Here is a 13,849-nt window from a genome sequence, read left to right as displayed (position 1 = left end):
AGAGGCGTTTCATGTAGTGGTATAGGTACTGTCTTACTAGGTGGTGATGTATCTCGTGGTGTGTGTGTCTGTGATGCTGATGGAGTTTGCATTGTTTGTGGGCTGTATGGTGGTGGAGTTGTTAATAATGCCTCTATTACAGGATCTTCAGTATGTTCCTGTTCTAAGGGAGCATTAGGTAGAGTTGGGTAAATATCTGGTATTGGCTCGTGAACTGTGAAGCATTTGTCTACTTCCATTTCCTTTTCCCTACAATTACTTACATGCCTTTCTTCTCCTTTCTGCCTATCATGTACCAAAGCTTTTCCTCTCATACTTTTAGGTTCGCATGAGAATCTTGAAGCTACATATGATCTCCACGCATGGAAAGCATCCCACTGCAACAAACGTACCTTCTTCCCTTTCTTTTCACGTTCTCTTAAACAATCTTCTAAATAAAGCATTTTAGCTTTATCAAACGTGCCATATTCTGGCCATTGCAATTCAGTATTTTTCCTGGTGTAATTAATGAGTCCATTGATCTAGATGGACAATTGCAGAGTATCCCTTTTTCCTTGACACGTACCATGCTGGGGTACCGCGAGGTGCTGTCGGTTGAGTAACATCTAATGCTGCCCTGCGGCCTTTAGCTGTGCTCAGAAATAATTTACTAAGCATTTTTTAGTTATTTATGTATGTATTTATCAATTTATTTTCTAGATATACACTGTTCTACACTTTATTTTAACACTTTTTCAACACACTGTTGTACAACCTATTTCAGCAATATGCATATTTTTCTAGCCGTCTTTCAGAAGCATGCTCTGTCTAAAGGCGACCACCCATGGTCCCTTTTCTAAAAGCGACCACCCACGGTCCTTCTCCTGTCCTTGAGATCCTCAAGATCTTTCACAGGTTGGACAGTCTTCCTCAGGTACCTTTAAAGGCACCCTCAGACCTCCCCTAGAGACCCCTAATGAATCTCAGTATGTACCTTCTAATGTATTTTTAGAAAAACACTATTCATTTAATAAAGTTGAGTTCAGTGCAATTAAGCACTGCCTACCTGATCATCAGACCAGACAGTATGATGCCGTTGTATGCGTCCTTCTTTGTTGTGGCAGCAAAAACCTGATGGCCCAAAGGAAGCTGGTGGTGTCTTTTGTCAAAGGATGATCAGCGGGAGCCTTGCCTTCTGGGCGTGTCAGGAAACAAGTCCTCTCATCAGTAGCTGCGCAGATTACACCGAGACTGGAAAGGCCCCTGAAGACTCCAAAGACAGCAGTTCTTTATCCCCTGCAGAGACCATTAGTTCCCCTTGAGTCACGGCACCATTCTGTTAAAGCAAACAAATTCATTAATAGGGACAAGAAGAAGGGCACATACAAGGTTTCAAAGAAAGTGGCTTTATTGCCAATAAAGCTGCAGCTTGAGACAATTTGCAGGAGTGCAAAGTGATCTGCTTTTTCAGTAAGCAAGCCAGTTCTTATATACAGTTTTCAGAACCTGGATACATTAATGATTAACAATGACATCATGGTGTGACCATGCTAGAATTAGGTTCACGTGTACATTACAGTATCAAGGTGCATTTCAAAAATATGTCTACGTTCACAATTTACATTATTTGCAACACATCTGACCATGCAGCTATAGGTTAATCTTTAAACTACCGCCTCCTGACTTTCAGCCTTGCCTTGGCTGGTTATCTTGAAATGTCAATGTGCAATGTTGATCTACTATCAGCAGAGGCTCGTGTTTTCTGCTTTTCCATACAAATGACGCACTTGCTATCTATGCTATCTATGCTGAGCAAACACTGCCCTTTCACTTAACCGGGCGAGGGGCAGAACAAACTTGGCACGTCCTGGGTCAGCGAGCGATTCTTAGAAAGGTCTCGCTGAACTGACTGAACTGGCTCTGTACATGGGTGAAAAGCTAGTGATTCATTAAACAACTTGGAGCTACAGCAAAATGGGCACGCACACATTCACCAGCTATTCTTTTCTGGCTTTAGCTGAATTTCAGACAACTTAATTTAACTCTCTGTGCACCAGCTGTGCATCATGGAGCAACATTTCATTATGACTAGTGGGCTTATTTTATTAGCAAGCAGGTTAAAGACAGAAATTAATATAAACTACGGTTCAATTTAATATTTTCATTCAACAAAAGGGCCAACTTATTTTTCATCTTTTACAATGGGACCACAACTAAATGTTTTGTACTCTCCCTAGGTTAGTGAGGATCCCAAAATCATCACATCTCCCACTGCTTGGTGCTTGCTAATTTTTCAGTTTCACTATTGTGAAAGTATGATATGCACTTTAGCATATAAAGATAGAAATAGAAATGTTATCATATCTGGTCATGTACAATAAGCATTTTGCAATTATTTGGCAATTTTTGCACAGTACAGAAAAGTACACAGTGTCTTCAGCTACGCTACGCAGACTACGTGTACTACGCAAAGTTTAAAGTATACTACGTGAAGCTACGTGTAGTGCTGCTATGCAACCTACGCCCAGGCTTACTTTTTAGCTTGTTTCCTTCACATTATAATTCTTTCAGAACATGTCAGGGTGCATAACTTAATAGGTATCAAGATTCTTTGATAAATTGGCAATGAATTGATTTTTTTTTTAAATAACATGTTTAAATATTGCATAGTGTTGGAATACGGTGCCTATATCAGAACACTTCCGACACAACTTTAGTTTGTGTTTTTGTGGCACACAGACACACCATGACTGGGCCTGGACAGAACTCTCAGAGTCATGCTAGGCAGAACTCCGTAAAGTGTCCAAAAAGCTCTGCCACAAGCAGGTAGAGTATCCCGGCATGCCTGTTTGCATAGCGCTTTACATGAAACACAACACAGAGAGCATCCTTACATTGGCAATTATGCGTGAACAGCCCCAAAAGGTTTACATGGGCACAGCAATCTTGTTTTGTCTGTTCTCTTCATGGTTCTGGGCCTATTTTTTTAATCCCCTTTTAATACTTTCAATCCTCCCCCTTCATAATAAATCTATCCCATATTTATATGTATTATATTAGTGTGTGTTATTGTGTCTTGTATTTTGTATTTTTTTCAATGTTTTCCAGGTTTTTTTCTTGACTTTTTGTACTTTTTTTCTTTTCTTTTTTCATTCATTCATTATATCTTTATTTCGGTCATTGTGACCTCAAAAGTGCCATCAGAAATACATACAAAAAAAATATTAAACAAGGAAATGGAAAAAAAAAAAGTAAATGGGAACATAAATGTAGCACATAATAACATTATACATTTTTAAGTGAATGATGATAAAAATGAGTATCGGTATCAACAACATTTTGAGAAAACACTGGAAATAGAAGTTCATGAGCCTGATAATAACGGACGACTAGTCATAACTTGTGAGGAATGGACTAGATTGTAAACAAGGATATATGCATGGAAAGTGCATAGTGTAGATAATAAATAAATACATAAATACATTAATTTAAAAAGTGATAAAAAAATGACCAAATCTTGCTATATACAATAGAAACATTTCCTAGCACTGGGGTTGCTCCCTACTAGCGGTATCCTCAACACATGAAATTTTAACAATAATATGGAGGTAACATTGGAAGATCATGTTTCCCCAAACACTGAGTGAATACATTTTAGACAGTCAAGACAGCAGGGCTATGAATTTAGGACCATCAGTAAAAGACCATGGGAGGATGGACTACTCAACTTATTAAGGAGTGTAATGATTACTAATCAATTCTAGGTGCATTCATCGCCTGTTATGAGGATTTAAGGTAGTACCTGCGGGAGAACCACATGGAAAATAAAAAAACTTGCGACTGAGTACACAATGGGGATGCTAGTATCGTACTTAAGGATCCTAAATGCCTCCAAACATTGTCTAGTTGCAAGATTCCTACAAATCTGCACCAGCCAACGTTTTCTAGCTTTATAATGGCCAGGGCAACTGAAGAAGACGTGAAGTACTGTCTCATCAGGGCAATCACAAGCCGTACAATTCAGCGTTTGCAGACCCTTCCATTTGTGGGTGAAGGACCGTAGTGGCAACACCCCGTACCTGAATTGGAGGTAAAGTTTTCTTGCAGCTGCTGGTTTGATAATATCAAGGGCCGGCTCTAATAAGTACCTATCTTTTATTTCTAGGAATACTGGGGCATATTATCAAGGACAGGCGATACATTATCGCCACTTTTATCGGCCGGAAACTGCCGATAAAGTGGCGATAATGGCCTTGATAATATGCTTAATGAATTCCAATTGAAGCCCATGTTAGATGTGTTTACATCTAACATGGGCTTCGATTGGAATTCATAGAGCATATTATCAAGGCCATTATCGCAGCTTTATCTGCATTTTCCTGCTGATAAAAGCGGCGATAATGTATCGCCTGTCCTTGATAATATGCCCCACTGACGTTAACTTGCCTATCCAGGGGCATCTATCAAGCTGGGACAGATTGTGCTCCTCAAAAAGGGTCTTCAGTTGTTTTCTAGAAATTGAGGAGCAGGCAAGCTCAGGGTCCGTCATGAGTTCCCGTCGTCCCGTATTGATGAACGTATGTCTGATGTATACTAACCAAGGCAAATTTGCAGCCCCCCTCAGGTTCATAACCTCCAAAGGTTCCTCTCTATAAACAGAGAGTTCCTGAGTTACCCAGAAATGGCGCCAGTACATTAAGGGCTTAAGATTTAATAGGTCTGAGATTGCCATGAGCCCTAAATCTAAACGGAGTGGGGTAAGCTACCTGTTCTACATAGGTTAGAATTGGCAGTCAGATTATTACATTCTTATAATCCTAAATGACTCAGGGAACATGGTAGAAATTCAAATTTAATATGCCTGAAATCCGAATGATAAAGTACATATTTTATTAAAGTTGGTTTTAACATTCTGTGTTTGAAAATACCACTTTTAGAAAGTAGGTATTTTCTTTCCTAACTGTCCAGGCTTGCCTCTGCTAGGTGGTGTATTCCTTGTCTGGGTTTGTGAGTGACAGGGCTGGGGGATTCCAGGAGACAGGTTGGGGCAGCCCGGTGGTGAATAGAGAGATCTGCATCTAGATGGGAGGGAGGAGTTGCACCTGGGTCCTGAATAGGGCTGGACCTTCCCTCTACAATGCTGGCTCCACCTCCTGTGGCTTGTCTGATGTCTCCGCCCTACACTGTGAAAGGAGAGATGGAATCTTGTCAACAAAGTGCTCCAGAGCTGTGCCTTCCCTCCCCTGTGCTGGCTCCACCTCCTGTGGGGCTTCTGATGTCTCTGCCCTGCACAGTGAAAGAAAGCACGGAGTCATGTAAACAAAGTGCTCTGCAACTGGTTTGGGCTAGGCAGAGGCCTTCAGAGAACAAAGGATTTTGGGGTATGAATATTGGGCCCCAGTCCCAAGAACTTTAAGATCACTTCTGGAACAAGAAAACTTTTGCCAAGGAGAAGAACCAAGGAAGTTGCAGGAGTTTACTGCCTCTGCCAGTGTGCTGTTTGCTGGGTTGGCCTGCAGTGGTTGCTTCATTGCCAAGGAAAGGAGAAGGAACTTTTAAGGACTTTCATCATTTACAGAATATTATCCAAGGGCTTGAACTGTGCTTGCCTCCTGCTGAAGTCTCAGGGACAAAATGACTTCATCTCCAGCTCCCCTCTGAAATTCCTTGCGGGGAATTCTCAACTCCAGACATTTGCATGTCACTGGGAGCTGGAAGCGCGACGCACCGAGAAGAAGCGTGTCGCCGCCGCAGCTGAAATCGTTGCACCGCCAGAGAAGCGCGCCGCCGCCGCATCTCCCAGTAAGCATGTCATCATGAAAGCTGCCTGCTGTTGCATCCCCGGAGAAGTGTGACGCCATCGAGAGAGCTGCCATCGCATCACGGAAGAAGTGTGTCGCAGGGCCTGTTGCGGCTCCAAAGTACAGAGTCGTCGCAAGGCTACCAGGGCTTCTACACATCATCATCAAATCACCATGTCAAGGGCGCCATCTTCTCACATCGCAACCGGATCATCGCATCGCATTGAGGTGCCATCTTCCCCAATGCAACAAGCCTGCAGGCTGAGAATCTACGCATCAACCCCGCACCAGTAAGGGTCACGACGCATCCCCTACTCTGCGCAAGCATTGAGCCCCGACGCATCATCTCCCCCGGATCGCAGAACCGACGCATCTCCCCTTTTGAGAGCCTTCTGTTTAATTTGCGTTACGCATCCAGGTACTTTGTTGAGAACTTTGTCGCATTGATCATCAACTTGAACTTGCACTGGCTCCCGGTCAACAAGAGAATCACCTTCCGGCTCCTCACCCACGCGCACAAAGCCCTACACGACCAAGGCCCGAGCTACCTCAACAACCGGATCAGCTTCTACACTCCCAAGCGCCTCCTCAGATCAACCAACCACGCCCTCGCCGCCGTCCCCCGCATCCGAAGAGCGACAACAGGAGGAAGATCCTTCTCCTACCTGGCAGCCAAGACCTGGAACTCACTTCCGACCAATCTGCGCCTGACCCAAGACCACCTCTCCTTCAGGAAGAAGCTCAAGACCTGGCTGTTCGAGCAGTAGCGGCACCCCCCCCCCCTCCCAGCGCCTTGAGACCCTACGGGTGAGTAGTGCGCTCTACAAATGACTTGATTGATTGATTGATTGATTGATTGAACTAAGCAACTTTTTCTCATCTTTAAGCAGTCTTAAGTGTAGTATTATGGATTTTTGTCATTTGTGATCTTGTGGTAAGTCTACATAAAGAATACTTATTTTTATAAAACCTGTGTTGTGTCCATCTGTAGTGTTTTCACTGTATTACTGTGTATATTCACAAATGCTTAACACACTGCCTCTGAGATAAGCCTGTCTGCTCGAGCAAAGCTACCAAGGGGCTGAGCAGGGTTTATTAAGGAGTGTAATCCCCTTATCCTGACTTATCCTGACTTAGAAGTATGGGTCCCTATTTGGACAAAGGTGAATACCATTGCCAACTAGAGACTCCCAGATCTAACTAGTATTTTATACTCCCTAGGCTCACTGTATTTAGGCGAGGCAGACATGTATCCCACCCATCAATATTCATCACCTCCTCCCTGCCCATGACATTTTGCCACCCATGACCAAAGGCAGTATTGTTCAATTTGGTGACTACAGTGTTGGCTGTGCAATGTGCGTCTGCTTCAGTTAATGCAGCATTTGGAAAGTTTTCAATGCATTACAGTTTACAAACCAAACAAAGAAGGTGTGTTTCCTTTCACTCACTCACTCACCTCTTAGTACTTCACTCCTTTATTCTTTCCTAAGTTCTTTCATCCCAGCCTACCAAAAAATACAAACATTCATTTTTGGCATGCCTCACATTTTATTGTCAAGAGAACTGATTCCAAAATATATTTCATGATTTCTCATAACAGATTTATTTTTCACCTGTTCAGATTATTCCCTTTCAACTTTTGTCAACTGAATAAGTCAAAGCTTAATAGTCACATAAGAAATCAATGATCAGTGACACCCTTGTATTCTATATCAAAAGCTCTACCTACCCGTCTAATCCCTCTACTTTACCCTGCAGTAGAGTATGACAAGTTTCCTTTCCTTACTGCCCAGGGAATTAATTAGTTTGAACTAATTTGTGGTGGTGGGTGAGGGCAGCGACTAAAGTGGGACTAGGTGCCTGATTTGATGTCAAGTTTGGTGTATGGGATACGTGTCAAATGCAATCTATACAGCCCGTTCTTTTCCCTGTAATGCAGTACATAATTTTCTCATTTTCTGCTCATGACAGACAGGATAATATCTGCAATTTTTATACATCAGGTGTGTGACATAGTGCATAAATGCCTTACTCATTAATGAGAGGTCATTTATTTTTAGTTTTCCACTCCAAGTGTCTGTTTAGCTACTAGAAAAGCCTTTAAAAGTAAAAACAATCCAATCTTATTCAGCATTAATGCTTTTCTGGCAGACAGACAGTTCTTTTTATGCAAAACATGAGAAGATAAAACATAAAATTGTCCTTGTGACTCTCCTAATCATAATCACATCAAATTCCAACGGCAATAGGGGACCAGCAATGTAATACTACTGTGTCACCAACTATTTTTAAACAATTGTTTGCATGGAGCATTATTTACAATTTGTCTTTTTTCATTTTGTTTTCTCGATATTACTACTCCTGCTGGTTTACCCCTACCACCCCCCACTAGACAGTATATAGTACCACCACAAGGAATCTGGATCATGCCATCCTAACACCCCTCACACTTAGGCACCTTTAAATGTATTGAGCTTCCTTCAAGTCTGAGCTCCGGCTCACCTATATATCTATCTTGTGTCCCCTTTCTAGTTCCACCCTAAGCTCTAATCATCGAACTGTATTGTCATATTGATATGCTTTGCCTTTGTGCTGTGTTAAGTTAGCATGAGCGTATTAGGAGTTTAAACAACATTTTAACTTTCTGCTGCTTCTGCACACGACACATTTTGTTATTAGAGCTTTTAGCCCAGTGGAATATGTTGCTTCACAGGAGAATAATATGTTTAGCTCTTAGCATCAGCTTTGTTTGGTAAGCTATGTCTGTACAGTGAGTGCCGAGGCCTTCAAGGTTAGTTCAACACAGTGGTTGTTGTGAGGTTTGATCTTCTTACGTTCTAGACATAACATATATGCTGCTGCGGCCAAATTCTGGCTTTAGGCATGTTTTATATTGCACTGCACAGGGCATACACACACACTTGATGGTGCTTCGCATGCAGAGAGCTGGTGGAAGATGATGTGATCCCTTACCACTAGGATCAGCGGTATGGGGCCGCCCTGCTAAAACCCAAAGAGACCTTCTTAGATATAATATAATATACTAGCAAGGGAGGGTGAGATTTAGGTGTCTTTTAGCCTTCTTCCCTCTAGCATTTTAACATGCTTTCTCCCTTTGTATTCTATGGACCAGTAACTATGCTGATTACTTTGTTTCTTATAATATGTTTGCATTTATTAGCTAAGATACTGCGCTTGAAAACACTGCATTAGAAAATATACATTTCAAATGTGCACGTGTCCTCATTTACTCCTTGTTCTGGATTGATATGATAGTATAACGAAAGAGTGTTCATGTGTTCCACGTTACCTGGGGTGTTCTAAGTCCATGTTCTGGTTTGTCTAAACATTGGAAGTGTGTAAGAACCAATGAGACACAGTTGCTAGTCTGGTAGGGGATTTTGGGTACTAAGGTGAGTTTTGGGACACCCTAATTCACTGAGGTTCCAAGTCTCTATGCACAGTTCTGCGTGAGAACGGAATCCCTGCGACATGGGGCCCAATCGTTGGTGGTCTTATTACATGACACTTGAGTAGTACTATTATTCAGTCCTTAACCCTTTCACTATTGTTTCCGGTTAACGGTGATGTTGGACAAACCTAGCTATACTTATATAGGTCTTTTCAAGCTTAATTCTTTAAAACGGTTTCTTTGAATTACAACCCAGTTGTGCTACGTAGTTTTCTCTGTATCTCTTTCTTTCTGTGTCACTATGGCCGCTGTGGACATTCCACAACATAGTCGAATCGTGGTGCGCAATCACTTGCAGACTAATAATGCCCCCGTGGATGGATGGCTGTAATAATGGTGGTGAGTGCAGAGGTGGCTTACCCGTACGAAATTTTTTACTCGTGGGTGACCTTCCCGGCTGTGAACACGAATACTACTGTGTTTGACACGTACACTGCCACTGCTGTGCCACAGGAATATGCTCCGTTTAGGGCACAGGAGGTTCCTATTGATGCTTGGCAGCACCGAGTTTGGTTTAATGGCGCCCTACCCCACTCTTTGACAGCTCCGAGGTTAGGTCCTTTGTCCATTCCAGACGCGACTGGGCCTGTTTTGGCTGGATTTACACCTCATCCTCAGCACGGGGAGTGTACCGTTGTTGAGTTAAGATGACTACATGTAGTCGCAATTAGCGTGATTCGGTCGTTAGTGCAATACATATCCTGTAATCTCCCGGGCGGGGCCCCAGGTGGTGCGGCGCTTCCTGCTGGACAGGGCGGTTTGAAGCTCAGTCCCGTGATGGTCAATGCTGTGGTGGGTAGGCGCCCCAGGATAAGGATGATTTTCCTTTCTGGCTTGCCGAAAAGTTTGACCAGCTGGAAGCTGTATTTCCTAACACGACTCCTGGTGAAAAACACAGGATTCTGACAATTAGCATGCCAAAAGACTTGACCCCAGAAATTGGTGACTGTGAGACATGTGGAAAGACCTTTGCGGCAGTGTATGCGAGGTGCTACGGCACTCCGTCTAAGACTGTCCTTCCAACGGTCCTTAAATGTGTTCAGGATGAGCATGGACCTGAGGCAGCTGTTGAATTGGGTATGCTCCTCTGTGGCTCCATTGATGTGGTTTCCGATCTCATACTTCCGAATGTCAAGGGAGATGCGGTGAACTTTCAGGTCTCCAATGCTTTGCAGGCTTGTTCCCGATGCCGACAAACCCCGACAGTTACCGAGGATTATTGTGGCGGCTTATAAGACTGTGGGCCGCAATAGCGTGGGTCTCAAGCCATTTTCTACTAAAGAGAAAAAACAACCCCGAGGGCAGAAGTCTGAAACTGACGAACAGCCCAAGACCAAAAAACAAAATTGGCTGAAAAAACAAAAACCGGGGAAACAACAACAACAGAAACAGTCTCGTCCTGCATCTCCATTGCTTGCGCTCACAGAACGTATTTATGACTTACGCGATCGCGCGACGATAAAATCCCCTGATCGTTTTCAGGTGTCTTATCAACGCTCTCCTCGCTCTTTTCAGGACTCATCGGCCTCTTCGACCGGTGGTGGAGGTGGCGGCAGAGGTCGGGGTGGCCAGCAAGGACGTGACCAGTCCCGCCCGATAGACGGTAAAGGCAAGCAGGATGATTCTACACTGAAAAGAACCGAGTTTCAGAAAAAGAAAGTCGCAGCTTTAACAGCGTGCCACAGATAGTGAGAACGCAGCTTCGGAATCAGACATGGGCTCTGACCTTGCTGGACAGCGCGGCGGAGATTACCATAGTGCGAGAGGCCCTGCGTCCGCTACTGAAGGTGACAGCGACAAACCGTTATGTTGTTATGGAGACAGCTGACACTAGATTAGCTCCCCCTGATAGACTTTATGAAATAGTCCTTTTAGTTGAAGGTGACATACAACGTACCATAAAAGGGGTATTTTGGGAAAATCTTACGATTACCTATGACATTTTGTTAGCGGAGGCTGACTGGACCCCACCTTTTGTGCTCGCGGCTCCGAGAGGGGAGGAGGGAATCCTCCTTAGTTTCGCGCACACTGTCTCGAACGAGCATGCGCTGAATTTTCCAGAAGAGTGGGCTAAATCCCTTGCGCCGGCTCTGTACCGTACACACTGTGGTTTGGATAAGTTTTCCCCACACCACGAGATTCCTTAGCGGTCTTGCCACAGCCTCAACCTCAATATCCCATTAGACGCGAAGCTAAGGCTTCCGTTGCGGAAATCATTGAACAATTGGAATATCAAGGAGTGGTTCAAACATGTGTGTCACTGATGAATAAACCTCTTTTTATTGTGATCAAGCCTGACGGATCATATCGTTTGGTATTGGATTACCGGTTTTTAAACTTGCATTGCCGTACCTGTGCAGTTCAGAATATACATGGCTCTGCCTTAGTTTAAATCCACGCTTGACATATCCAACGGTTTTTATGCCCACCATTTGGATGGTCTAAGTTCCCAATGGACCAGTTTTATGTGCGGTGGCGAACAAAAACAGTTCAAACGTTTACCAATGAGCCATAAGAATAGTCTTGGAGTATTTGCTGCCCGCATAGTCTCTCTCTTAGAGAGGGTGGACCCAGATGCGTGTTCGTATGTGTATGACATTTATCTCACACACGACGAACTTTGGGCGCATCTGTGTCGAGTTGACTGCATAATTTGTAGCTTTGCGGACTTCGGTTACAAATTCAACTTTGCAAAGTCGCACATTGCAGAGTACACAGTGTTGTTCCTGGGCTACGAGCTCAACAATGAAGGCCGAGGATTGGCTCCTCACTTCATGGAGAAGTGTGCACAACTGCGCGCTCCGACAACTCTGAAAAAATTACAGTCTTTGCTGGGCTTTTTGAATTTCAGAAGGATATACATTCCTGAATATGCCCAGCGTATCAAGCCTTTGTATGCGTTGATACAACCTACTTTTACCAAATCGTGCTGGCTGCCAGAACACTCAGCTATTCTGCAATCTTTGCAGGCTGATCTGCTCAAATCTAAATTCTTACTGACTCGTGATAGCCACACCAACCTGGTGATAAGAATCATCCCTGGGGCGGTGGGTTTCACTTACCTTACTTTTAAGGAAGGAGACACAGTGCCTATTGCCTACAAGTCACACGTGTACACTTCAGCTGAAATGCGATTTTCCACTGTGGAGAAAGTTTTAACAACGGTGCAGATGGCGATTCTTAAGGAACGTGCTCTGTCACAGGGAAAACGCATGTTGTTGTTACCCCGTTTCCTGCATTAGAAGCAGTTACGAAAGCCAGTGTACCAAATTCTAAAGCATTGCACCCTCGGTGGATACAATGGGCAGCATCATTGACATCTCCGGATGTCACCTTTATTTTTGATGCCTCCTTACAGTCGCTGGAGTTTTTGCAATAAGAATTCGCTCATCCTGCACCTTTGGCTCTGCGGCCTTTGGAGGATTTCCATTGCATCGTATACAGTGATGGTTCAGCTCAAGTTGCGCATGGGTCTAAGCACCCATACATTTCCGCGTGCGCCATTGTGGTAGGTGCCATGGTGAATAATGAGTTCAAGTCCAGAGTCGTGCACACGCAGACTCTAGGGTACTGCACAGCACAATTGGAAGAGCTTCGTGCTCTGATGCTTGCATTGGAGTACGCTGATACTAGTGTGACGACTCTTATTGTTAGTGATTCTTACTACTGTGTCCAGTCTTACAATGAAAACTTGTTCTTTTGGATTCAGAATGATTTTCGTGATTCCAAGGGTAGCACAATAAAACATAAAATAATCTGGGTCCGAGTGGCTGAGCTTAAGGAGCAGTTGCCGCTTGTGTTTGTAATTCATACTCTTGGTCATCAGCGCGTGGGAGTACACGCTGTTGGCAATTCGCTTGCCGATGAGGCAGCAAAATCAGCAGTATCGCCATATTTGGTAGTAGCAGTTACACGGTCCAAAAGTAAGATTGATGCTGATATTTTAGCAGCTGTTGCTGCAACTGAGAAGGGAAGTAAATATCCTAAGGGATTCCCTTTGAAGAATTCATACCACTTAAGTCCTGATAAAGTTCCTTATGTGAAAACTGAAAATACCTGATGTTGGGGAGAGATTGAGTCCCAAAACTGATCGCAGACACACACTGTCTTGCAAAGGACCATTTGCCCTCCACCTCGGATGATGCGTTGCAGATCCCGGTAGTTGTCTGGCTACCCCAAGTTGGAGAACTGGTTCGAGAGAAGATCGAGAACAAGGAAGAATTTGGTCCCTCTTATCGAGCGCCAGTTCCAGTGCTTGGAGTGAAGGGCACAAGAACAGTCATTTTACCACCACTTCCAGGTCGTAAGGAAAACAGGTATCTCTCCATTGACAATGTCAAGATACACAGAGTGGCCGATTCTTCTTAGTATGACCCCGGCAGTCTCATGTCCTTCGATTGTGAGAAATTCTGTTTTGGCTACGGCTTCAAATCCTGAGCCTGAGGTTGCCCCGAGATGCCTGCAATTTCTAGTCCTTTATTGAGTACATTCCTGGTACTCAACTTGATGAAACTGACTACACTTACCCAACTGACTTATCAATGCCTGATTTGTAAACTCGCTTGGCCACAAAAAACAGATTTTCATTTGACAC

The sequence above is a fragment of the Lissotriton helveticus genome, chromosome 1_1, assembly GCF_964261635.1.
Source record: "Lissotriton helveticus chromosome 1_1, aLisHel1.1, whole genome shotgun sequence".
In the NCBI taxonomy this organism is placed as follows: domain Eukaryota; kingdom Metazoa; phylum Chordata; class Amphibia; order Caudata; family Salamandridae; genus Lissotriton; species Lissotriton helveticus.
Note: the sequence above shows the minus strand (reverse complement) of the source record.